The 27,367-nt window shown below is 46.0% G+C and overlaps 1 protein-coding gene across 13 annotated transcripts in view; it reads left to right on the forward strand.

Annotated features, from left to right (window-relative positions):
- ATP2B2 (ATPase plasma membrane Ca2+ transporting 2) overlaps positions 1-27,367 on the forward strand; it is a 360,315-nt gene that overhangs the window by 146,363 nt on the left and 186,585 nt on the right. For 10 of the 13 annotated variants that reach the window (XM_088798409.1, XM_019732636.3, XM_019732642.3 and 7 more), the window contains one exon: positions 15,813-15,907. The exons of 2 other annotated variants lie outside the window; for them this stretch is intronic. The gene's annotated coding sequence lies outside the window, so the exon portion shown is untranslated. Of the gene's footprint in view, positions 1-15,812; positions 15,908-23,690; positions 23,713-27,367 lie in introns of those variants that run through there. One more of the 13 variants, XM_074312990.2, reaches the window with a different exon arrangement.

Here is a 27,367-nt window from a genome sequence, read left to right on the forward strand (position 1 = left end):
TGGGCAGTGGTTAGGACAGCAAGCAGCGGGAAGCAGCTCAACCTCCACCTCCTCACCTGTGAAATGGAAATATTGTCACCTGCCTCATAGCACTGTTGGGAAAAGGAAAAGAGAGAATACATAGAAAGTCCTTTAGAAACCAATGGCACCTGCCATAAAAGAGCACCTCTACGCTGAGCTGTTGTGGCCCTGGCAGTTGCATTTCTGGAACATTCGCCTGCTTTTCACGTACCCACAGACACCAGTTTGGGCAGGCCTTTTGATACATTTCAGAGTACCGACACAGATCTTGTGGGAATCCCAGCTCTGCCTCCAGGAGCTGTGTGACCTGCTTCCAGCCTCAGTTTCTTTGTCTGTAAAATGGGCATAAGAACAGGTAGTTCTAAGGATATGATGAAGCAAAGCATATAAAGGGTTTGGTAGAGGGCTGGGCACAGAGATGGTGCTCAAAGTGGGAGGGTCCATATTTCTTTTCTGACATTCAGGGTTTGAGGAGTCTTTGAACCTGGGGGAGGGATGGATTTGCTCCCCACTCCAGGAGCCTGTGTCAGCACACACTTTTGGCTGTCTTCTTCCAGCCGTGTTGGCAGTGAGGGGGTTTAGCTGAGGAAAGCTGTTCCTTCCGTGCCCCACTCACCTTGGGGAGGAGAAGGGGCCTCCCTTCCCCCTTTCTTTATAGAGCAGCTCCATGGGGGCTAATCTGTCAGGTTCCATGGTGACACCTAAGTGATTTCCCGCCCACACTGCTTGCCAGCGCTGTGAGTCACTACCCAGCGCCGAGGTGGCAGTGGTGGCTGTGGGAAGGGTGTTCCCTCTCCAGCTGCAGAAATGCTGCTGCAGGATTGCTCCAGAAAACCAAAACCAGGCCCCATGATAAGCACGGCAACCCTTCTTATGCAACTTTTGACATTGTTCAAAAGCAATGTTAATTTTCTTAGCTTCCATTTGCCGAGGGCCCTGGAAAGCTGGCCCAGCCCAGACCTCATGTTCTGTGTGCAGCAGCTCTGGCAGAGGCTAATGTCCACATTTGACAGGTGGGGAAACTGAGACATGCCTGAGGCCACATGACTAGGACACGCCCAGCCTGGCTTTCTACACTAGCCTTCAAAACTCCCCACAGTGGCTATCCTAATTAGCTTTTAGAACCAGAGACAGAGCAACAGGTAAATATGATACATTTTATTCTTTTTCAAATGGAATTTAATTGTTAGCAATTATGTCCCATTTCTGGGCTGAAAGTTTGAACTCTGATTTCTGATAAAAAGAAAGAAAAATCTATTTCTGGCCTATGAGCTAATTACAAATCAGAGCTGAGCTCCAGGAGGCTGTATGTTGGGGGAGAGGGGGAGTAGAAAATACTTGCATAGTCATTCGGGTGATTTTGCATGTTGGCTGCCTTCAGCTAGAGTCCTCTTGATAAAACAGTTCTGCTATCTTGCCCTGGCCAGAAAGAAATAGCCCTAAATGAGAGCGAATGGGACAGAAAGGGCCCACATGTATCCCCACCTTCCTCAGTCCTGTCTAAGCCTTAAACTTGCTTGACTCCAGTCAAAAACAGCCAGACTGCACCTGTCAGCCACAGAAGCAGCAGGCTGAGGGGCATCCTGCCAGCAGCCTGGCCTGCTTGGGGTGTGTGCTGTGCGTCAGACCTCGGCCACTACACGTAACAGCTTCCTTCTCTCCCAGAGCGACTGTGAATGTTTCCCCTTCGTCTGCACCATGACCTCACCCGGCATGGATTTCCTACTATTTAAAACTCTTCCGCAACCAGTTCTGTAGACTTCAGGGTGACGTTGATCCTCGCCACAATCAGGAAAGTGTGTGAGGTTGGTGCCTCGGCAGCCTGGGTTCCTGGAACGGGCACATGAAGTCTCGACAGAGTCCCTGTGAGATAAACTCCGGTATATCAGAACCGGCGTCCTTGTTGACTTTCATTGGAGCATTTCATTGAGAATGTGTTCTTCTGGGAGTGATAAGAGATCTACACCTCAGATTGCACTGGATACAAAAAAAAAAAAAAAAAAAAAAAAAGAGGAATCACATAGAGAAAAGTGTGCTTTCTGAAAATGAACAAACAAAAATCTGATCTATAGAATTAGGATCCAGGTTATTTCTGTGTCAAATAAAAAACCTCACAGAGGAAAAAAAATAAAGGTATTGTTATGTAGTTAAGTTCATCTTGAAGTGACTGAGAAGAGAAACAATAGCCTGCAGCAAGGTGAGATGCTCTAACCGCCAACATGGTCCTTATTCTTCAGCAAGGCATCTTGTCCCGTTTCTGCTATTCGCTCAGGTTCTAAGTCTCAGAAGAAGTTAATATGTCTTATCAGCTTCCCTTTGAAATAAATATTTATTGTTTTCATATTGTTTGCAACTCTTCCATCGTTCTTTCTGACGAGACTTCAGAAGCTCTGTTCTCTATGGCTGGCCAGCAAGAAAAGACCCACTTGGTCTGAGTCCCCAAGAACTGTCTTGCAATAGAAATCATTGTTACTGTTCTTTTAGAGCTCATAACAGAACGTGGCCACAGAGCAAGATATTAGAAATCACGTGAGATTTGGAGTCAAACCAACCATTTTCCTGTTATGCGGCCTTGAACAGGTGACTTATCTCTCTGAGCCCTGTGGCTCCCTCCCCTCAAGTCCAGCGTTCACAGGCAAGGTCAGACGCCCATCCGTATGCTCCCCCACTCTTTTCCTGGCTTTTCTTCACCACACTGCGCTGTGCAGCTCCCTTGTGTCTCTCCCCATCTCCCACAGGCCCCAAGAGTTCCCGAGGGGCAGAGTCTTGTCATCCTTGTGTCCCAGTGACCAGCATAGGCTCTGGCACAGAGCAGAGGGCAGGGGTTTGGGTGGGTGGGAAGAAGGAAAGGGAGGAAGGAAGGAAAGAAGGGCGGGAGGGAGGGAGAGAGGAAGGAAGGAAAGGATGGCAGGAGGAAGGAAAAGTAGGGGGAAATGCAAACTTTAAACTCCAATGCAACTCACATTTATTATGATCACAGACTCACTTAAGTGACAAGACGCGCTAAAAATGACGGTATTGCTGAGACATGGCACTTCCCAGTTTTCAGCGCTGACACCACTGTTACCTCATAGCTAATATGTATTGAGCACTTATTTATACTTTAAGCCTGTTTACCCTCCCAACAGTCCAGGAGGTAGGCACCTCCATTTGACCGATGACAAAGTAGGGACAAGGAGAGGTTGAATCACTCACCACATGACACAACTGGCACATGGTTGGAGCATGGATTTGAGCCCAGGTCCCAAAAATCCAGAGCCAGTGCATTTAACCAGTGTGCCCCCAATACCCAGTTCAGGGCTTGATAAGTAGTTGATTTCAATATAGAGTCTCTGAGTGAATGAATGAATAAATGAATGAAGTTAATTAATATTCTCCTATGGCCATTCTTAAATTAGACTCTCAATCTTACTCTTAGTTCTTTCTTTCTGGTATATGTGTTGATTAAACAAAACGTCTGAGTGTACGTGGGCTTGGCTTCAGGTCTGGACTTTCCGTGTTACCCTGGGAAAGTCACGTCTCTGAGCATCAGCTTCACCCCCATCAAAATGGGATAATAGCAGTGCCTTCCTTTCTCTGGCTGCATTCTCCCGGAAGCAGGCCACGTGGCAGCAATCCAAGTGCAAGGAATCTATGTGGAGGTACAGGAAGGCTGGTAGGAGGGTGGACAAGTGAAACAAGAAGAAGGAGATGTTTTCAGGCAAGTTAATCACCACTGTGGGCAATGGGCTCGATGGCGCTGGGGACGCTGGGAGGACAGCCCACAGCTCACAGTGCTATACCGACTCCCATGTTGTTACTTCTCTAGAGCTTGCCCACCAGGGAAGGCCGTCAGGCAAAGAGGTGCAGATGCTGTGGGGGCAATTGTACCACAGTCGTTAGTTAGCTCTGGGGGGTGATGGGCAGGGTCTCTGCCCATAGCATCTCTGCTCTCTTAGCGTCAGTAGTTCCTTAATCCACGTGGAGAACAAGCTCTGGCACATAGTAAGCATGCAGTGAGTGGCAGCCTCGAGGGGCCTTTTCCCTCTGTGTGACATAAAACAGAAGCCCTTGGGATTTGCTCCTTAGAACCCTGTCACCAATCTACAAGCAGGGATGTGGTCCTACTGAGTGCCAGTGCCCGGGTACAGCAATGAGCATAGCCATCATGGTCCGAGCCATCCAGCATTCATGAGCCCTCCTGGCTGACAGAAGGTGAATGAGGAATGGTAGACACACATTGCCTGGAGCAGTGAGGACCCCGAGAGCTGCCTTGTTCAATCCCCTCACTTTACAGAGGGGGCCTCGTCCCAGGGCACATGGCTTTGGGGGCAGTGCCGAGACTGCACCCCTCACCCAGTGCTCCTTCCAGCTGCTTTCAGGGTGGGCGTCATACATGGGAAGGGCATTAGGCAAACCCTCCGGCTGGGATGCTTAGTGATTGTTTTTGTAGCACAGGAAACATGTTCAGCAAATGGCTAAACTGAGAAATTGCATGTGTGGGGACTCCCTCCCACCTGTGGTGCAAGGTGATTTGCTTACAAGGGGCTTCAGCTTCCCTGGACAGGCGACTGGTAAGTCCATGCCTGCAGCTTCTTGGAGGTTGAAAATGTAGACGTTTCATGAAACAAATGCATGAGAACAAGGATCTGACCTCCCGGCCATGGGCCCGCTGTGTGGCCTTTGGCTACTCTCTCTCCCTCTCTGATTATGTGTCCTCATCTATAAAATGGGGACTGTGAATGAAATGACGGGCTTTGGGAGATGTAAGCTGCCGACATCTTTTGGGTAGGGGAGTATTATTACCATTGTTGTTGACGTCGTTGTTGTGAGGAATGGTGTGACATTGGACCAGCCAGTTCCTCTCTCTCTAAGAATCCTCTCCCCTCCCCATCGGCTGTTGTCACCCCCAAAGGACCAGGAATATGAAGGCAGCCCCCTAAGACCTGCAGCCACAGAATATGACTTTGTCAGGCTTTGAAAGAACCATATGTTCCACCGCCTTGTGGTGGAGAAACCGAGGCCTGGGGAAGGGAGAGGACTTGCCCAAGGCCACCCAGCCTCAATGGCAGTCAGCTTTGGCCCACGGACTCACTGCCCACAGCTCTCCCCCACATATGCCAAGAGCCCCTCTGCCCCCCACTGGCCCCTCTGCCCCCCACTCTGCTCCGAGCACCTCTCCCATCCCCATGCCCATATAATTGACCAGCCCCCAGCCAGGGAAGCCTGGGAGGGTGCAGGCCTCTTGCTGCTCAGGTCCCGGCTGCAGGCATGTTCCCTTCTGCAGCAAGTCAATATCTCTGCCTCTGAGTTAGTGTGTGGCAGATGGTTCAGCAGAACTGAGCCTCGGTTTATTTTTGACTCAGAGGCCATCGCATAAGTGCATTGCTGATGGGGGACATCAGGTCTGGAGCATGGGGCAGCAGAACTTACTGGTTTGGGGAGCCACACCTCCTGGCTTGGCCACCCTCAGATATGTGTTCTTATCCCCCTAAAAGCCTCAGTCTCCCCATTCGTAAAATGGGGCAATAATGTCAATAGGCCATCCCTCATCAATCTGATAAGCAGGTGGCTTCATAGTGAGAGAGGATGAAGGTATGGTCGGGGGCGGGGGTTGGGGGCTGATTTCTATCTCGGGAGAGGAAGTGATGGGAAACTGGGGACCTCAGGAGGGAGGAGTCCCTGGAAGGTCCCAAGTCAGGGCCTGAAGTGGAACTGTCCAAGGTGCTGTCCCTTCATGCCCCCATATAAGGGCTGAGTGGCCCGCCGTGTGGAGAGGCTGGTGGCTGGGCAGAATCACGCAAAGCCCAGGGGACCTGGTCCCTTCCTCCATTCTCAGTAGGTGACCCTACACAGAGGAGCTGGGTGAGATGGGCCTAGGGAAGAAGGGATTGGGCTGAGATGGCCAAGGTGGGGTGGGAGGGGTTCCTGATGGGAGCTTCAGTCCGGAGACTGAAGGCTGGGAAGGACGGGGTGTGCTGAGTGCTGTCTGCTGCCTCCCTCCCTCCATCTCTTGTCCCCTGGTGGAGTCAGGTTGATGGGGGCTTATCAGACAGTAGTCTTCAGCCTCAAGGACAGTTGGATAATGATTTAGGAGAGGGGCCTGGGAGCGCGCTGGGAGATGGACAAGCCGATATTCCTGTACTAATGTGCCATGTGCTAGTGTTTTCCTGCGTGTTTACTGTAGAAAATGGGTAAATAGCTAGACATTTTGTCGAAGAAGGAATAACCTTAATCCCACCAATGTTGACATTTGGGGAGCACTATATCTTTCAATGTTATATCTTTCAACATTATATCTTTTTTCTATCTATACTATAAATATAATAAGCTTCTTATTGGGGTCAGGAAGATTGAGATCCTATTTTATTTCCATTCTGTACTCTGCATTTTTCACTCAAGGTTATTAATTTTTTTTTCCTGGGTCATTCAAAATTATTTGAAAACATGATTTTTGATAGATGCATATTTTCTGTTTTATGACTTCTCAGTAATTAACTAATCCCCTAGGATTGCACATTTAGATTGTGTCCGAATTATTGCTGTGATTTAAAAGGAAAAACACTGTGATGAACGTCTTTATGACTGAAATATTGTTTGCAGTTCCAATCATTTCTTTTAGATAGGTTCTTAAGAAGAAAAACTACGGGCTCAGAGACTGCACATTTTTCTCTTATTATATTTTTAGTATTATATTTGATACATACAAAAGAAATTATGTAGCATACATTGCTAGTTTAATAATACAGTGTATATATATATGTATATATCATAGACCCACAATCCAACCCAAGAACTAGAACATCACCAATCATTTGTCTGTTCCTGTGTGAGTATCCCCATCCCAACCCCCTGCCTCTCCCAGAGGAAACAACCATCCTGTGTTTATCATTTCCTTGCTTCTTTTCCCTATAGACTGTATTTTTAGAGCAGTTTTAGGTTCCCAGCAAAATTGAGCAGAAAGTACAGAGAATTCCCCTGTGCCTTTTTTTCTTAAACATTTTTATCTTGTGTGTGTGTGTGCTTACACCACCTATTGTTTAGTTTTGCTTTTGTTTTAGTTTCTTTTAAATGCATCACACAGTCTGCAACTTTCTGAAACTTGCTTCTTCCACGCAGCATTATGTTTCTCAGACTCCTCCATGTGGTGGCTGCAGCTGGAGCTGTTGTATTCTCATTGCTGTATAATATTCCCTGGCACGAAGACATCACAGTCTGTTGATTCATCCTCCTGCTGGTGGACGTGTGGGTTGTTTCCAGCATTCAGCTCTTGCGCACCATGTTTCTGGGAACATTCTTGGTCATGGTGCCATTTACCTAGAAAAGGAACACAGGAGGGAAAGCAGATTTGGGAGGGGATGGAATCAGAAGTGGTGCACGCACAAGCTTGAGTTGAGGTGTCTGCAGGCCAGGAACTGATTTGATTTCTAGAACTGCAACAAACAACATCTCGTGGGCTTGCCTGAGCTAGAGTGCACCATTTCTCAAGCCTCGCTGCCAAGGTCGGTGATCGTGGGCTTGTGAGCGCCTTCAAGGAGATAGAAGCAGGGTTTATGAAGGGAGCAGCTCCCCTACTTTCAGCCTCGGTGCTGTTGGATCTGAGCATCCCTAAGTGTGGGGCGTGAGCCTCTGATGGCACGTAGGAGCATAGTAGGTGGCATGCAACAACAGCCACCACCTGATGGGGAAACTAGTCCATTTTCCGTTCTTCAGTTTTTCAGGTCACATCAAGGCAAAAAGTTCTGTCTGGAACTAGTGTATCTTTAATTACAGCCTCATCCCCCCTAAACATTTGGCTAAATTCTGAGCATAGAGCAAGCTGACTCGGAGCTCAGGGCTTTACGGGGGCAATCAGGTCCACTAAACGGAAAGACATCCCATTGCATTTCTTTGTTGCAGTCATGTTTTACTTGTGGTGAGTGGCATTGGTTTTCCACTGATGGTAGTGACAAAGTTTCTTCTTAAAATAAATGTGTTTAAGTTTTAACCAAGCAAGTTATTAAGAAACATGAGCTCAATTAAAGGACAGACACTAGGCATCTTGACAGTCATATCTGATTAACCCAGGTGTGGGAATTACTGACCTCCATCAGCTATTCTCACACTTTCTGTCTCAGGACCCTTTACACTCTTAAAAGTGATTGAGAACCCCAAAAGGTTTTGCTTATGTGAACACTGTCTCCCCATATTTACCATGTGAGAAATTAAAACTGAAATTTTAATATTTATTAATTCATTTAAAAATAACAATAATAAACCCATTATGGTAGCATATACAACATATTTTATGAAAAATAACTATATGTTCCAATTAGTGAAAAAAGTAATGTTTTATATTTTTACAAATCTCTTTAATGACTTAATTGAAGGCAGCTGGATTTTCATCTGCTTTTGCATCCAATCTGTTGCCACACGATGTTTTGGTTAATTTATATGAAGAAATTCCAGCATCACAGAGATCTGTGGTTGGCAAAGAGAGAAGCATTTTAATAACCTTTTCAGATAGTTGTAGATATTATTCTTTGGTACTACACCCAAACTCAACAAGTGATAGTGTATTAGTTCCCTGGGGCTGCCATAACAAAGTACCACAGACCGGGAGGCTTAAACAACAGAAACATATTTTCTCACAGTTCTGGAGGTTTGATGTCCAAGAGCAAGGCATCAAAAGGGTTGCTTTTTTTCTTTTCTTTCCTTTTCTTTTTTTTTTAAGGAGGGCACAGCTCACTGTGGCCCATGCAGGGATTGAACCGACTACCTCAGTGTTATCAGCACCGCACTCTAACCAACTGAGCTAACCGGCCGCCCCAGGGTTGCTTTTTTCTGAGGCCTCTCTCCTTGGTTCTTGGATGGTGTCTTCTCACCACGTCCTCACATGCTCTTTTCTCTGTGCACCCACATCCTTACTGTCTCTGTGTGTCCACATCTCCTCTACTGAGAGGACACCGGTCAGATTCCACTAGGGCCCCGCCCTAATGCCCCAATGACCTCATTTGACCTTAATCACCTCTTTACAGGCCTTATTTCCAGATACAGTCACATCCTGAGGTGTTAGGGTTTAGGACTACAACATGTGAATTGTAGAGGGGACACAATTCAGCCCATAACAGATAGCGTCTTAAAAATTGGTTGCCATGAAGACTCTGAAGCCATGTCAATGAATTTTTCCTCATGTACATTAAAATCCATTTTTCTCTTACACTTTGATGAACCTTTTACCCAAACATACTTTTGTGACATCATGCATCAGTCATTTAAAAAAATGCTGGCTCACCGAGTTACACAGCTCTTTCAAATGTTTACACATTTTATTATACAAGATTTTTAAAAATCATGTTTGTTATCTCACCACTGACCTCATCAGAAACGTTACGTGTTAGGAAGCTGTCAGTTGCACAATAGCAGATAAAGATTCCCAAAATTCTGATTTTTCACTTTGAAAGCTCAAATTTTATCATTGGCAACAATTTTATATTGTCAGTTGTTTTCCTTGAAGCAATAAGCTTACTTTGTTCATTTTTGAGAATATGTCTGCCAAATGCACAAGTCTGAATAACCATCATTTGTCAGTTATTTTTTATGTAAAAATGGCATTCGTGAAAACAGAGGCTAATTCAGCTCGCAACTCAAGCCATCGTACAAGAGCTTTTCTTCCAACTCCGTGCATGCTTCCAGTTTTGTGTTCTCAAGGGTCAAGATTTAATCTAATCCTTTTTACTGCTTTTCCCAGGACATTCCTAAGTGAAGCTAGCATTTTTTTGGTTCCCTGCAACTGTGTGGTGATGAAGGATGCAATGACTGCTGGTACTGTTTGGTGTCACTCCCTTGATTCGGGCTAGGCCACCAGCGGGGTTACTCACCATTGCTTTTGTACCAGCAGTGTAAATATCAACCTAGTGAAGGTGGCAAATAACATACTAGTGTTATTAGAAAATCGACTTTGACATCACAGACCCCCTGCAAGGGTCTCAGGAACCCTCTGGGGCACGTGGATCACACTTGGAGAACCGCTGGCCTAGATAAAAATACAGAGAAAATTTGGAGCCAGGCAGTGTACAGCCTAGAAAATAACATTGGGGACAGAGTCACAAGACCATGGTGTGACCCAGGCTCTGCCATTGTGTAACTAAGTGGCCCTGGACAAATCACTGCCCTCTGGAAGCCAGACACTTTACACAAAAAGAATAGTAGTTGCTTCCTGCCTCCCAGAGCTGGGGAGGGGAGGAAATGAGGCCCAGCCTTGAGAGCCTCATAAATGGTGATGCACAGCCCGGGAGGAACCAGCAGCGCTGGGGAATGAGACAAAGTTATGAAATTTCACATTCTGGCTTAAGCCATTTATGATTAGAAACACTACTCAGATCCTTCTGTTCCCCTGAAGAGACCTTGCAAGGGCTAGTCCTGGAGGTACTGAAAGAGATGCCGAGCTGGATTTCTAGTTTTAACAAATAGACATTTTGGAGGCTCTGCTCCAAGTTTCCCATCATCACATCGACGGCTTTGAAAAGAAAAGGCCTCCTAAAATTCCAAATAGCCCATTGTCTTCTACTGGACAGGTATGCACTCACCTGCATCGTGTAGAAAGCCAGAAGCTCATGAGAAATAACAAGCATTTCAGAAAATCTGATTTGATTAGCAACGTCAAGAAGATAGAGGTGATTCTGGAAAACTCCAGGGAGCTAGGAAGCACTTGTTAAAAGGTCTTCCGGTGGACTTCTGCTTCCGTGAAGATGGGATAGAGGTACTTCTCTCTATTCCTCTTCCTAAGTGCAACTAAAACCCTTGCACCTTATATATAAAACAAACATTAGAAAACTCTGAAAGCTAAAGAGAGGACAGACTTACTAGGGACCTGAAGACCCAAGAAACAGCATAGTAGTAAGTTCCTGGGTTTTCTTTTTGCCTCCTGTGTTCCAGAGTTGGAGCTGAAGAAGCCAGAAATGAGGAAATGCTGATGGTTAAGCAAAGGAAACACCAACAAAAGCCTGCACTCTCTAGTTAAAGAACAAGGAAAGGGGCAGCCTAGCAAAACAGGCACTTCTAGACAGAATTTGCTACTCCAGCCAAACATAACAGAAAAGATTGCGGCCCCACCCCCACCAGCAATGATCCAGTGGAGAAACTGGACTTCCACTTTCATCAGACTATAATGAGGTACCGCAAATCCTCCACTGCAGTGGTGTCAGAGAAGGCCAAGTAGGGAGCCAGGACTTTCATTCCCCATTGGATGGTGGTAAGCTCTCACCCCCACCCCCTGTGGTGTTAGTGGAGAGCACTGTGGGAGTAGGAGCAAGGTACTATTACCTTTCCAAGCCAGGGAGGTATCACTGGGGGCCTAATGGGGAGCTGGATTTCCTGCCCATCCCCTTCTTCTACTGGAGTAATGTCAGAGGAAGTCGGCTGAAATGGAAGGCTTGAATAAGATTGAAAAGCTCATAACATAATACTCCAAATGCCCAGGTTGCCATTGAAAATTACTTATACTAAGAACTAAGATCTCAAGCTGAATGACAGAAAGATAATCAATAAATAACAACATTGAGATGACAGAGATGTTGGAATTATCTGACAAAGGTTTAAAAGCAGCTATCATAAAAATGCTTCAAGGAACAGTTATGAACAGACTTGAAACAAATAAAAAATTAGAAAGTCTCATCAAAGAAACAGAAGACATAGAGAAGAACCACATGGAAATTTTAGGACTGAAAAATATGATATTGTAATTAACAACAGCAAAAAAAAGCTCAGTGATGTGCTTAACAGCAGACTGGAGGGGACAGAGGAGAAAATCATTGACCTGGAAATAGTACAATAGAAATTATCTAATCTGAATAACAGAGAAAAAACAGACTTAAAAAATGAGCAGAGCCTCAAGGATTTGTGGGACTATAAAAAAGATCTAATGTGTATGTCATTAAACTTCTAGAAAGAGATGAAAAGAGAATGGTGCTGAAAAAAATACTTAACAAAATAATGGCTGAAAATTTCCTAAATTCGGCAAAATAAATAAATAAATAATAATAATAAAAAGCCATAAACCTACAGATTCATGAAGCTTAGAAAACTCCAAAGAGGATAAAGCTAAAGAAATCTACACTAACACATAAAATACTTAAACATTTGAAAACTTAAAACAAAATAAAAATCTTGGAAGCAGTGAGATAAAATGACTACTCACCTATAGAGGGTAAACAATTTGAAGGATAGTGGATTTCTCATCAGAAACCATGGAGGCTAGAAGGAAGTGGTACATTATTTTTTCAAATTCTGAAAGAGAGGAACTGTCAAGTAAGAATCTTATGTCCAACAAAAATATCCTTCAGGTATTAAAGGAAAATTAAGACATTTTCAAATGAAGGAAAACTAAGAGAATTTGTTGCCAGAAAATCTACCCTAAAAGAATGCTAAAAGAAGTTTTAAAAACAGAAAGGAAACCATTTTTAAAAATGAATCTTTGGGGTAAATGTCTAACTATTACATTGTTTTGAACACCTGAAACTAATAAAAAAAAAGGAATCTTTGTATTTTATAAGGGGGGGAGGAATCTTCAAACATCAGGAATGAAAAAAAAAAGAATCTGGTAAGCAAAAATATGGGTAAATGCAATAGACGTTCTTTCTCCACTTGAGCTTTTTAAATTATGTTTGACAGTTGAAGCAAAAATTGTAATACTTTTATATGTGGTTGTATGTGTGTGTAGAAAGAACAAACAGAAAACAAAAAAATAAAAGTGTAAACTTAAAATTTAACATATTATAAATATATATATGTATGTATATTTATATATTTGTATGTATATTGTTACAGGAAGCGGAGTACAGCATTAGGAATAGAGACAGTGGAAATGTATTGGCTCTGTGCGAGGTCAGAGGGATAGTGGATAGGGGGAGAGGGGTTCACACAGTGTGAGGGATATAAATGATAAATGTCTAAGTTTTGCTTTGTCTTGTGCACCTGAAACTAATAAAATTTAAAAAAAAATGAAAAAAAAAAATGAGAATGACAAAAAAAAAAAAAAAATTAACATATTATATTAAATCCCCAGACCAGATAATTTCACTGGAGAATTTTACCAAATGTTTAAAAAATGAACACCAATTCTACATGATATCTTTTAGTAAATGAAAGAGAAAGGGACACTTTCCAGTTCAATTCATGAATCTAGCATTACCCTGATTCAAAATCAGACTGACAGTATAAAAAGTAAAAACTACAGGCCAGCATCCCTCATCAATATAGATGTGAAAATCTTTAATGAAACATTAACAAACAGAATACAACAATGTGTAAAAACAATTATGCCTGATGACCAACCAGGGTTTATTCCAGGAATGCAAGTTTGACTCAACATCATTTAAAAATCAGTTCGTATAATCCACCATGTTAATGGGCTAAAGAATAAAATTCATATGATCATATTCATCAATTAAGGGAAAGCATTTGATAAAATTCAACACCCATTTATGATATAATGCTCAGAAAAATTGGAATAGAAGGAAACGTTTTTAAAGAACATCTATAAAAACTACATCTAACATAATACTTAATGGTTATAAAACTAAATGCTTTCCCCTAAATTTAGCAAGAGGTCAACTCTCACCACTTATATTGAAATAGTACTGGGAGTACTAGCCAGAGCAATAAGACAAGACAAAGCATACAGATTGGAAAGGATGAAATAAAAATGCCTCTATTTGCAGATAACTTTCATTCTCTACAAAAACAAAACAAACAAACAAACAAAAAAAACCAAAGAATCTATGAGAGAGAGAAAGAGACTTCCTAGAACTAGTAAGTGAGTTCAGGACGGTTGCAGGCTATAAGATAAATGTAGAAAAATCTATTGTATTTCTGTATATTAGCAAAGAACATGTGGACACCAAAATTAGAAGTACAATGCCACTTATATCCATTCAAAAAATGAAATACATAGGTGTAAATTTAACAAAACATGTACAACATTTGTATACTGAAAACTACAAAACACTGATGAAAGAAATAAAAGAATATCTAAACAAATGAAGTGACATAATGTGTTCATGGATTAGAAGACTGAACATTGTAAAGATTTCAGTTCTCTATAATTTTTACCAAAATCTCAGCAAAATTTTTGTAAATATAGAAAATATTCTGAAGTGTATATGGGAAAGGCAAAGGAGATAGAATAGCTGAAACAATTTTGAAAAAGAAGAATAAATTGAAAAGAGTCAGGCTACCTGATTTCAAGATTTATTACATAGAAACCAAAACTGTGTGGTTTGACATAGAGATGACGTGTAGATCTAGTGCTAAGCAAAGAGTTCTTAGACTTGACACCAAAAGCGTGATCCGTAAAGGAAAAAAATGATAAATTGGACTGAGCCAAAATTAAAAGCTTGTGCTCTGTGAAAGACTCTATTAAGAGGATGAAAAAAACAACCTACAGACAGAGGGAAAGTATTTGCAAGCCACAAAATCTGCCAAAGTACTGATATATATATATATATATATATATCACCTGAAAACTTAACAGTAAAAACAAAATCAAACAATCCAATTTAAAAATGGACAAAAGTCATGAAGAGACATTTCTCCAAAGAGCATATATAGATGGCAAATAAGCACATGAAAAGATGTTGAACATCATTAGGCATTAGAGACATGCAAGTTAAAACCACAGTGAGGTATTACAATCCATCACAATGGCTAAATAAAAAAATAACACCAAATACTGGCAAGGATGCTGAAAAACTGGATGACTCACACATTGCTCTTGGGAATGTAAATGGTACAGCCACTCCGGAACAAACAAACGGCTAGACACACAACTACCATGGGACCCAACAATTGATTGCACTCTTGGGCATTTATCCCAAACAAATGAACAATGTATGTTCACACAAAATACCTGTACACAAATGTTTATAGCAACTTTACTCATAATAGCCAAAAACTGGAAATAACCCAGATGTTCTTTAGTGGATGAATGATTTAAAAAACTGTGGTGCATCCATACCATGAAATAGTATTCAACAATAAAAAGAAATCAACTATTGGTACACACAGCTACATGATGAATCTCCAAAGAATTATACTGAGTGAGAAAAGCCAATCCCAGAGGTTACATGTAAGCATGATTCCATTTATAGAAAGAACAATATTATAGATATGGAGAACAGAGTCATGATGACCAAGGTTTAGGGGTGAGGTGGGGAGGGAATGGGTGTGACTATAAGGGGGCGCAGAGAAAGCTTGTGCTGATAGAACAATTCTGTATCTTGTCGTGGTGGGTACATGTAACTACACACGTGATTACAGTTGCATAGACCTACACACACTCGAGCACTTGTAAAACGAGGTATGATTATCTCTATCCTACAGATGGGGAAAGGCGGCTCGGAAAGGTTAAGCCACCTGGCCCAGGGCCTCTGTCTCTCCAGAGCACTCACCCATGACCACCCTGTACACTCCCTCTGCCCTTGCAGGCCACACCAGCCAGCAGACAAAGGACACAGAGACCCCATCTTGACACCCCTGCCGGCATATGGACCTGCTCTCTTCAGACAGGGCCCGGGAAGGGTGAAGCCCACCTGGCAAATCTTGATGGGGGAAGGCCGGGCTGTGTCCCCATGTGGCTGGGTTAGCTTCTAGGAGGTAGGGAGGGAGAAGGGGCATCCCTGCTTCTCTTCTGTCTCCATCCCCATCCAACTCTGGCCCCAGCCCCATGCCAGAACATAGGGGACACTCCACACCACCCATCCCTTCCTGCTCCTTCCTGACCCCTGTCCCTGTTGAGTCACCACCCCTAATCAATGCCATCTACCCTTTTCCAGAGCTGAACTTCATCACCCAGTCCCCAGAGCCAGCAAGACATGGGCTCCATTTTCCAAACCCTGACGCCTTCCATTTAAGCAGAACACGTGGAGGGGTGAGTTGGAGATGGGTTTTACTTGGGCTGGGGGTGGGGTAGATCTGGGAAGAGAGCGCTGTGAGGGGGCTGCTAATGGATGGTCAGCTGAGCAGGAAAGGGAGGTTTGACAGCAACTGCCTTTCCTCTGCCACTCTGGCAGGGACACAAGAATTATGCATGCTCCCTTATACTGCTTTGGGGAAATTCCCACACGTCCCTTTTGCGTTTGCATAGGGAGTATGACACAGAATGCAAAGAAGGAGGACAGCATCACGTTGCACAGTGAACTGAGTCTCAGTTCTCTCATCTGTTAAATGGGGACAGCACAGCCTCTCCTTGTGAAGGTCAAGCAAAGATGACTCGTGTAAAGTGCTTAGCAGAGTAGCTGGAACATAATGGGTGCTCAATAAATGCTTGTTGAATGAATAGACATGCTAGGTGCCTAATGCATGTTAGTTAAATGTGGCACTCCTCTCTCTGGGGTCAAAATGTTACTCATTCTTCCAAAGCCAGCCCATCTGACAGCTCTGAGCGCTTTCTCTGTCTCCTAGCTGGGCTTAGGCACATCTTCCTCTGTGCTCCCGAAGCCGTTTCTTTGGGCCTCTGTCATTGCCCTGCTCAGTCTACCTTGCATTATGTATCTATGAACCTTGAAGTCCATGCCCTGTATCCCCATTCCCATCCCTGGGGGGGACCAGAGCTCACACTGCTCTTTTTTCGGCATCAGACCCAACTTATCTTCCACAAAACCATCCTCTGGGCCAAAGCTGAGAATCAGCATCTCATCTGACATTCCCAGGAGGCAGTGTTAGCCCTTTCACAGATGGGCAGACTGAGACCAGAGAGAAGTCACTCCCCAGCCAGGAGGTGGGAGAGCCAGGACACAACTCCATGATTCTGAGCTCGCTGCCTACCCTGCCAGGGCCGGGAAGATGAGTAACTACAGACCAAACCAGGGAGGGAGCCGACGGGCAGCTGGCCACGTGCCTCCGTCCCCCCTCAGAGATCACCCAGACCTCTTGCTTCGCTGAACTTTTGTTTATCACCCAAGCACTTTGAGACTAACCAGATTGTTTCCAAACACATTACATAATTGCTCACATATTTATTTAATGCCATCTCTTGAATATTAAACAATTGATAATATGGAACAGAAACATGGGCCTTTAAACCCAGCAGCTTTTGACAAGCGTGGGTAGGGAAGGAGGTTGAGGAGAGCCATCTATGAGCCATCCACCAGAGAAGGAGGCGACATCTCCGCTCTCCTCCTCCTGAGATGGGTGAAAGGCTTCCTGTAGTGGAATTTTCACCGTGGGGTTCAACCTCTTTTATTACGTAATAACAAAGATGCATTATGTCTTCCGTAAAGGATGCTTGGAGCCGGGTTTGTTTGTTTACGAGTGTTTATTATGCACCCGCTATGCACAGTCGCTGTTGTGCTTTTATTCGCCCCTGGGAGACCCTCAGAATGAAACAAAGGAGACCCTGTCCTCATGGTGCTGACACTCCAGCAGACAGGTGACCAAATAAAGAAGATGGCTGCAGGGCATGACAAGCACCGTAAAGAAAACAAAATGGGTGGCAGGGTGGGGAGCAGTGGGTGGCAGGTAACTGCGCCGTCTCACTGTTAGAAGCAGCCAGCCCTGCAGAGATCCAGGGTGAGTGCGAGCGTTCCCAGTAGATGGGAGGCCTCCAGAAGCAAGGGGTGCAGTGGGGTTGAGGAAAAGCAAGGAAGGCAGGAGCCTGGAGAATGGTGAGCAAGGGCCCCACCAGGTGGTGAGGGCAGAGGAATGCCTGCCCAGGGCTGATCGCACCAGGCCTAGAGGGACCCCACGCAGAGTATGAGTTATAATCTGTGTGCAGTGGCAGAGCTATTGGAGGCTCCTAGCAATTTGAATGTTTGCAAAATATCCCTCTCAGCTGGGAGAGGACCAGGGGTGACGGGCATATGGCTCCATACGCCAGGAAGGGCTGGGTCAAAGGTCTGGGTCTGGAATCCTGGGGGTGGTCAGGGAGAATATAGGGAAGGCACGGGAGGGGCTGCCCGGTCCCCAAATGCTAGTAGATCTGTCCAACGTGATCACGAGTTTCTCCAGGGCAGCTGTGGAGGGCCTGGCCTGACCCAGGCATCACAGTAACACCAATGACATCAACGATGGTAACAGTACCTCGGCTTTACTAAGCGCTTCCCGTGAGCCAGGATGTGCCCTGATCCTCACCACCAGCCTGTGACATGCATATTTTCACTGTTCCCATTTCACAGAAGAGGAAGCCAAGGCACAGAGAGGTTGAGTAAAATGCCCAGGGTAGTTCAGCAAGTAAGTAGCAAAGTTAGTCCATCTTGACTCCACACGTATGGGCCTCGATCCATGTTGGCTGAATAAATTAATACCAACAATAGCAGTAATGATAGCAGTCACTTAATACAATTCTGGATGTGTGTCAGGCCCTATGCTAAGTGCTTTTAAAAATATTAATCATCTAGTCTTCACAACAGCCCCATGAGGTAGGCACAACCACTATCCCCATATTACAAAAGCAAAAACTGACGCACCGAGTGCTAACCCACTTACCCTAGGTGGGATTCAAACCCAGGAGGTCTGACTCCAGAGTACAGTTTTTTAGCAAAATGCAGTGGAAGTGGAGGAAAGGAAAGTGAGGTCTGTTTCCAAGTCTGGGCTCTTGGCCACTTGCTCACAGGCATTCAACAGCATCCTGTCTGGGCGGGGCTTGGGGTGTGGGTAGGCATGCGAATCCGGGCAGGCCCTCCTGGAGTCATGGGCGGCCATGAAGGGCCGAACTGGCCTCCCCAGAGTCTCCTGGCTCCCCAGGGGCCAAAGCAGAGGGCCTCCCGGAGACTGACCTGCCTGCAACCGCTGAGATGAGCCATCACGGCCTGAGTAGAGAACTATCACCTCCTCGAGCAGGGAATGGGGAAATCCCTTCAGAACATCCAGAGAGAAAATGAACTGAGAGAGGTTAATGGAGTCTGAGAACGTTTATGGGAAATGTTTTACTCCAACTCGGTGCCACAGCAACACCCAAAACATCCTCAGTGGAAATCCCTTTTAAGTAAAAATTACAGGCAACCTTCCTTATAAATAAATCCGATTAGCAGAATTTGCACATTGGGACAATGTATTAGGCTGGCATAACTAACACCAGGTTGCAAAACAACTCAGACCCCCTCAGAGGGGGGCAGCAATCCCCATCTGAGGGGCAGTGCTGGCAGCCGGGGGACAATGCAAGTGAAAGTGCTCTGTAAAAGGTGAAAGCTTGCACTATACAATCTAGGGCTTTAAAAGTCCTTGAGGCTTCTTAAATGCCTTATCCTTTTAGGGAGGTGGAACATTTCCTTCTTTCCTGTTTTCCTCAGTGAGAGAATGGAGAAAACCATACGCCCTCTGCCTAGCCAGAGTCCAAAATACAAGGGATGGAGCCAGTAGGTTGGATCAGTGCACCCCAAACCTCTGTTACCAATCTGTTAACTCCAGGAAGCTCTTCTGTGCAGGTTCCGTCTGGGAGGCAGTGAGGCTCAGTGTGGACGGCCTGGCTGCACTGCTCATAGACTCTGGCTGTGCAGTCCTCAGCACTTGTTTAAATGCTGTCCCACCTCAGTTTTATATTCTTTAAAATGGGAGTAAGAAGTCCTTCCTTTTGAAGACTTTGGCAGGACTGAGCAGGAGAGAAAATCTGATGTATCCAGCACGTGGCCTAGGTCTTTGTTCTCCTGGCGGCACCAGGGGGAACAATTGCCTCAAATTGGGAAGCCCCCAGGCCCCTTTCCTCTGGGACCATGTCGGTCTCTCTAACTACACAAGCACTGGGAATAGGCAGTGTGCCTTCTGTATTACTTGCTAGGGCTGCCGTCACAAAGCACCACAAACTGGGCGGCTTAAAGTAACAGCCGTGTTGTCCCACAGCTCTGGAAGCTGGATGTCCAACATCAAGGTGTCAGCAGGGTTGCTTCCTTCCGAGCCCCAGGAGGCCTCTCCCCCAACTTCTGGAGCTTTGGTGGCAGTCTTTGGCGTTCCTGGGCTTCTGCTTCCCTCTTCACACCACCTTCCCTCTGTGCGTGTCTGTCTCTGTGCCCAACTTTCCCCCCTTTTATAAAGACAGCAGTTATATTGTATCAGAGCCCACCCTAATGACCTCATATAAACTTGCTTGCCTCTGTAAAGACCCTATTTCCAAATAAGGTCACATTCACAGGTACAGGGCGGGGTGGGGGGGAGTTAGGATTTCCACATTTCTTTGAGAGAGGAAGAGATGCAATTCAACCGATAACACTGTCATAATTGTTTGAAGCTGATTCTGAATGGGCTGCCAGTTTATTCATGACATTTCTCAAATAGACTTAAAGAACATTTTACATCATTTTCCAAAAAAGCAGCATGCTTCTTGAAATCACAGACTCCTTAGTTTCCAAAAGATTCCCCATTGACTCTTGGCCTTCACACACTCCCATCTAGGTCTCTGGCAATTATCTTACGTCAAGAGTGAATGGGTTTGAACCCACACTTTTTGTCAGCCCAACTGTGTGCTGGACTCTGGGAACACAGGATGCCAGGGTCCCAGCCTTGGAGGCGGTCACAGGGGAGGGAGAGGCAGGCATGCAGCGGGCTGTTAGTGGGCAGGTGGTGGCTGTGGCCACCAGCGCCTTTCCCAGCAATGATCTTCAAGGGTGACGACAAAAGGCTGCTTCCTGTCTGTCCCTTAAAGAGGGAAATGTGCTTCCTGAGAGTTCCAGGTCCGTGGGAGAACCCCAGTTGCTCTTTGTGCTGTCAGATAACTGATCAGCTTTCATTGTGGGATGAGACCCGCTCCTGAGTCCCTGCCTACACAGAAGTCCAGAAGTGCAAGGAACCCCGAGCCCATCACCCCACAGCGTCCTCAGCTTGGCCAGGAGAGATGAGGGGTCTGCTGGTAGACACTCCCGCTTCTTGCCCAGGTCCTCATTCTTAATATAAGGGTCCCACATCACTTGAACTGAGAGCCAACAACCTATATTTCCAATGCCACAGTGACTACTGAGAACAATGCACTGAGAGCTGGTCCACCTGCACCAGAATAGGCACAAGCACAGCTATGTGCTGGGTTCGAATCCCAGCGCTGCCAGTCTGAGCTCTGTGATCATAGGTGAATCTTGCCACGTTTTCAGTCTCAGTTTCCCCATGTGCAAAGTAGGGACAGTTCTTACCTCCCAGATGAGGCAAGTCTATTAAGGACCTTGTGTGATACTGGCCACCAGCAGGCACGCTCCCTCTTCTCTCTCTGGGCTTCAGTTTCCTCCCCTGCAAACAAGGGATTTGGACCAGGTGGGTTCTGGCCAGCTCCGTAGGGCTTCTGGGAGGGGCCTCCAGGAAGTCCAGCATCTGGAGGGGCAGAGGAAACCTCCCACGCCCACAGGCCTGCTCTGCCAGGAGCTATTGTGTGACCTGGAGCAACTGCTGCCTGCTCTGCACAGGCCTGGTGGTTCTGGTGACTAGTGAGGTGCCCCAGCCTCGGGCCGGCATGGGGGTGCTGAGCTAACCAATACAGAAGGGCCTGGTAGGGCTCTGCTCAAAACTATTTGCGCCATCTGAATCCAATGGGGTCAAAGGCTACCACGTTCCCAAGGTCACTGAGCTCCCTCAGGCCTCTCTCTCAGCCTTGGCCTGCCTGGGGTTTAGGGTGGCCCTCCCCAAGGTCAGTAGGGGAACTAAGAAGGGACCCACCTTTCCTTCACTAGACCGAGAATAATAAAACTTGTGGGATCTTATTGTTAGAAGGAATTAAATAACTCCTCAAAAATCCCACCCACTGCTAAAAGCTTTATCCAGTCCTTGACTGGTAACTTTTCTATTTCTTCCTGGTTACCTCTAGGGTGGGGACCTCACTACCTGTTGTGTGGCAAAGCCTGGAGATGGCAGGCATTTTATGCATAAATAACCTGGCACTCCTCACTCAGGGCATTTTGACGCTTACGTTAGGCACAGTTCTGACAACATGAGTTGTCTGATTTCTTAATCTAGAGAATAGAAAACCCTGCTCAGGTTTCACTTCTCCTGGAACCATCCACTAGGTAACTTTCACCCCTATGAAAATTAATCACTTTCTCTAGCTCTCTGTCCTGCAGCTCTTCAGATGTGCCTCTGTTGCGGAATGTATCATATAGTGTTTTATTTGGTTGTTGAGTTACATCTCTCCTGCTAAATTCCAAAATCCCCAGGAGGGGCAGAGTAGAAGAAAGAACTTGCTTGGGGCTTCGACTCAAATAGGTCTGACTTTCAGCCCCTGTTTCCTCCCAGCGGTGTGACCCAGAGGAAGTGATCTAACCTCTCTGAGCGCCAGTGTCTTCAGGACCCTCTCCCTCCCTGAGCCAGTGTCCAAGTCTTGCTTATCTCTGTATCCCTCGTTCCTGGCACACAGTAGGTGCTCAGCACTTGTTGAGTAAATGAAGTCAAGGAGGCCACCGGGTGGGGTCCATTGTGAAGTGACAGGGAAGGGAGTTTGCTACTGGAAGCAAACACACCGCAGTTGTGGAGAGCTTGCAGAGTTGAAGCCAAGAGCAGAGATACAACGGCCAGGAAAATAAGATACACAGGCTTAAAATGTGCAGCAGTCCGGGGCTACTTAGTGAAGGGACAGCAGAGGTAGACACGCTCGGGAGAGCCTCACATCACCGCCCCGCAGTCGCCCCGCAGGAGTCGTGAGTGCCGTGGTCCCTGTTCAACAGAAAAGTACTCATTTACTACCTGTGTGAAGGACACTGTGTTTTAAAAAGCGGAAGAGTCTAGGAAATGAAGGAAGTGCATAGGTTGACTAAAGAATATGTTTGCAGCATAGATGTTAAACTATTTGTCAAACAGGAGCTGTTGTGCTTAGCAAAATATTAATTCACTTAAAAATGAAAAATAAATAGTCAGGGGCATGTTCCTCACCCCTGAAATGTTTAAAATAAAACAAATAGCATGAGAAGGGGAAGATACAGGAGCTGGGAAACCACTCATGTGGAAATGCTCCTTCTCCAGTGATGTTAGAGGAAGGACGTGAGCTCTGCTTCACGAGAAACAAGAAATCTTTTCTTCCTGTTCTCTGTAAACCCGGAGAAAGCAATTGGGGATGTTATGAGGGAATAAGCAAGGAGTGTCTGGGGCCAAGAGAAAGGGTGGGTGGGAGACTCAGTCACCTTTTTTCCCTGTAGACCAGGGAGGCTTCCTGGAGGAGGTGAGATCGGGCTGTTTGACCCAGGCCTTCCCCACCTCTCCTCTCCTTTCCCCACTGTTCACACTCTCATGGCCTGTTTCCCTGGAAGCCTCCGTTCTTGGGTCCAGCTAGATGCACACGTGACGGCCCCCCTTTCCTCACAGTCCCAGGGCCACTCTCTACACCAGCCAGTCGTACAGTGAGTCCTCAGAACAAAAGCACTTCCAGGTAACCAGGACTAGAGCCAGGGCACTGCTGATAGGATCAGAGACGTCAAGTGAACAGTGGCCCAGGAGGAAGCCAGGGACAGACAAATGCCCGCTACCCACACTGCTTTTGGCAGAGGTCACTGTTTCGCCAGGCACACGGCTCTGTGGAGGCCAGCCCACGCACCTGGTGGCCGGCCATGCTCCCCCGCCCCTCCCACCCCTGCCTCCCTCCTTGCTGATCTCAAGGCCAGAAAGGGAAGCAGCCCTGTTGGCAGCCAGACTGGGTACTGTGCAGGGTGTAGCTGCCGGCTGCAGTCTTCTGCAGTGGCTGTTAGTACTGAAGCCGAGAGGTCAGAATAGGGGTTTGTGTCTGTGGCCTGGAACCCAGCGGGGACACCAGGGGATTCTCCACCATCTCCAGCTCAGGTATGGGAGGTTTTGCCAGGCACTGCCCAGGGTCCTGGACTGTCTGGGCCCCTTAGGGGCCTGGGTCTCCAGGGCAGGGTGTTGCTGAGATGAAAACAACTTAGTGTAAGTGGAGGGACCTGCAAGGCTTTGAGTCCTAGGCTGGGAGGGAGGCTAGAGGGTGAGGCCTGGTCCACCCACCTGAGCCCTTTGGAATTGGAAAGGAGCCCCGCTGGGGGGACAGTCTCTGGTGCCTTTCCAGAGGGCTGCTCTAAGCGGGTAAGGGCGTGAGCTCTGAAACCAGGCTGCCCAGATTCAAGTCCTGCTGCTTGTGTGCAACTTTGTATGTTTATTTTGGTCTCTCTGTGCCTCAGTTTCCCACCCTGGAAAATGGAGGTGGTGATAACAGTACCTATTTCATTTGGCTGTTGTGAGGAACAAATGAGATGCTAGATGCAGCCTCTTAGCACAGGTAAGTGCTCCGTAGCTCTGAGCGTCGTCACTGCTCTCTGTTACTCCCTGAACGTGGGACTGTCCTTCAGAGGCCACAAGGTCAGCCCTGAAAGTAAAGTGAAAAGACCCTTTAGGCCACCTGCCTGTTTTGTAAGTACAACTACAAGGAGACAACCCAGGTTATGGCCTCAGGCTCCAAGTCAGACAGACCAGGCTGCAAACCCTTTGCTTGCAAACTTTTCAGCTGGGAAGCCTTAGACAAGTTCTTGCTGTCTGACCTCCGTTTTGTTCCTGTGTGAAGTGGAGATAATTATGGGACCTACTTCATAGGATACTTGTAAGGATAAAATTATGCTGCACACATAAAGGGCTTATCCTGTACCTCCTACTTAAATTGGGAGCCACTGTCACCACCACCACCATCGTCATCATTACCATCACCATTGTTACTATTTATTGGTGTTGTTGTTATTGCTATTATTATAATTAATATCAGGAAAGGGAGACTGAGCGAGGGAAAGGGACTTGCCAGTGGTTCCATAGCCTTTCAGGGGGCAGGACAGATCCTGGCCTGGCCTGCTAACCCCTGTTCCTGTTGTTTCTGCTCCTTTCGCCATCTCATTGGCCCTTATTGTTGGTCTTCGTTGCCTCTCAGCACACCCTGCCGAGAGCTTGGTTCCTCCTTGCAAGCGGTCCCCCTAAAGCATCTGAGACCCCTAAAGCACTAACCACATTGCTTCTGGGCACAGGACTGGGGGCATCACAGAGGGAAAGCTGGCATCCCCAGCAGGCTAAGCCAGCAAAGAACAGGGTTTCCACATCCCCTTTCCAAAAGCCCTCCAGTGTCTCCAGTGTCCCCAGGGATCCCTGGCCAGGGGGAATCCCTAAAGGGGACAGGATACAGCCTTTCAGGGCAGATGTCTGGAAATTGCAGAACTCCTTGCGCCCTGAGAGGCTCCTTAAGAAGGAAAGAATTGGGACTCCAACTTCCACCACTTTCCTTGGGTACAGGGGCCAGGTCTGGGGTTCATCGCCAGAGGCCCTTTTCTGTTGGCAGATGTGGGCCATCTCTGCAGATTTGACTCTGTCTTCTCCACCTTCCGGCCATCAGAGTTTGGCCTTCCCTGGCAGGGAGGGACAGGACACAAGAGGAGCTAGAGAAGGGGGACAATGGAGCTCACTTTAAGGAGAAAGAAGAGTGTGTACTTATTTTAATAATATAAATGTTATATGAGCAATCATAATAATTGTTCCCATTTAGAGAACACTTACTATGTACCAGGTGCTGTGCTAAGAACTTAACATATGTTATCTCAGTTAATCTTCACTACAGCTTTATCAGGTAGAAAATGTCAGTATACCCATTTTACAGATGAGTAAACTAGAAGTGGCTTACTTATTATATACCGTACGGTTACCACAGATGCCTAGTAGATGATACCAAAGAATGATAGCATTGGAGTGGAATATAATAGGGATTGTCGCAAATTGGAGAGAGACATTCAATTTTTTTTTTATTGAGGTATGAGGTGCGTACATTAAAGTGGGTAAAGTGCACTAATCTTAAATGTACCCCTTCATGATTTTTACATATATTTATACATGCGACCACCACTCAGATCAAAACATAGACTATTCATAGTATCCCAAAACGCTCCTTCTAAGCATTCAAAAAATTCTTTTTTAGTCTGCCAAACTGTCACAGTCAAGATTTGCCTAAGAAAACATGGTGACTCAATATTATGTGGTACCTGAATGGGATCCTGGAACAGAAAAGAGGACTTTAGGTAAAAACTAAGGAAATCTGAATCAAGTATGGACTTTAGTTAATATTAACATATCAATATAGATTCATTAATTGTGAAAATATACTATACTAATATAAGCTATTACTAAAAAGGGAAAATAGATGTGGGGTAGATGGGAGCTCTCTGTACCTTTCTTAGCAATTTTTTTGTAAATCTAAAACTTCTAAAATGAAAAGTTTACTTAAAAAAAAAAGAAGAAGAAGCATTCTGCAAATACTCAAGTGAAATGTGAAATGTGTCCGTGGGCTGGACCTGGCCTCTGAGCTGTCAGTTTTTGACCCCCAGTCATCTAATGGCCTTATTTTACAGATGGGGAAACTGAGACCCAGAAAGGGGAAGCCCCTTGTGCAGGGCTCCACAGGTCAGTGCTCCAGCTGTAAGGAGTGGGGTCTGGGTAGTGGGTAGGGGCTGCGAGGGTCTCCCTGATTCTCTAAGTGCCTTCAGAGGACTGGTCCTGTAAGAAGCTGCGAGGCGCCACCTAACTTCCCTCTGCTGCTTCCTTCTGAGGTCTCCAAAACTTCCAGTTGAAAACCAGTTCTCCCACTGTCCTCAGCCATAGAGGGAGTGTCATGGGCAGTTCCTATTCTGGGAGCAGGACGTGGCCTTCCTGCTTCAGCCAGTGTAAGTGCACCGTGCAGGTGTCCCCGTGCGCAGCACAGGCTCTGAGGGGAATGTTGAATGGACGGGTGGGTGAAAAAATGAAGAAGGAAAGAAATGAATGGCACAGGGGGGTGGTAGGGGGAGATAAAGCATGCCAAGAGCACAGACTCTGCAGACAGATGGCCTGTGTCAAACCCTGGCTCCAGATGACCTTGGGCAAGTCACTGAACTTCTCTGTGCTTCAATTTCCATATCTTAAAATGGGAATAATGTGCATTACAGAATTGTTGAGAGGATCAAGGAATTAATTAACGTATGAGGAAGGGAAGGAATAACTTAGGAGAGGATGGACGGAGAAATGGGGGAGGGGTGATATTTAATTTTCATATTGGAACACAGAAACTTAGACAAAGCCCCGAGTCTGGCCACACCCAGAAAAGGGAACGGGTAGCATTAAGTAGTGGTGAGAACACAGATTCGGGAGCCAGGTTGCCAAGGTTCAAGTCCCAAGGCCACCACTTACTACCCATAGGGCCTTGGGCCAGTTAATCTCTCTGTGCTGCAGTGTCTTCCTCTGTAAAATGGGTGTGAGAACAGTGGTATTCACCTCACAAGGTTGTTATGGAATCAAATAGTTGATTGGCATGTGATCAGCGCTTAGGACTATACCTGATATATTTAAAACAATACTTGGCGCATAATGAATATTTATTAAGTAAATGGGAAAGGTGTTATGCCAGAAGCCCTGACCCTCCAAGCACTGTACGCTCACTCCCCTCCTGCATCTAGGTGAGGACCGCCCTTAATGCAGGCAG

Source organism: Rhinolophus sinicus, chromosome 5, assembly GCF_057876585.1.
Source record: "Rhinolophus sinicus isolate RSI-liver-muscle chromosome 5, RSI-T2T, whole genome shotgun sequence".
NCBI lineage: Eukaryota > Metazoa > Chordata > Mammalia > Chiroptera > Rhinolophidae > Rhinolophus > Rhinolophus sinicus.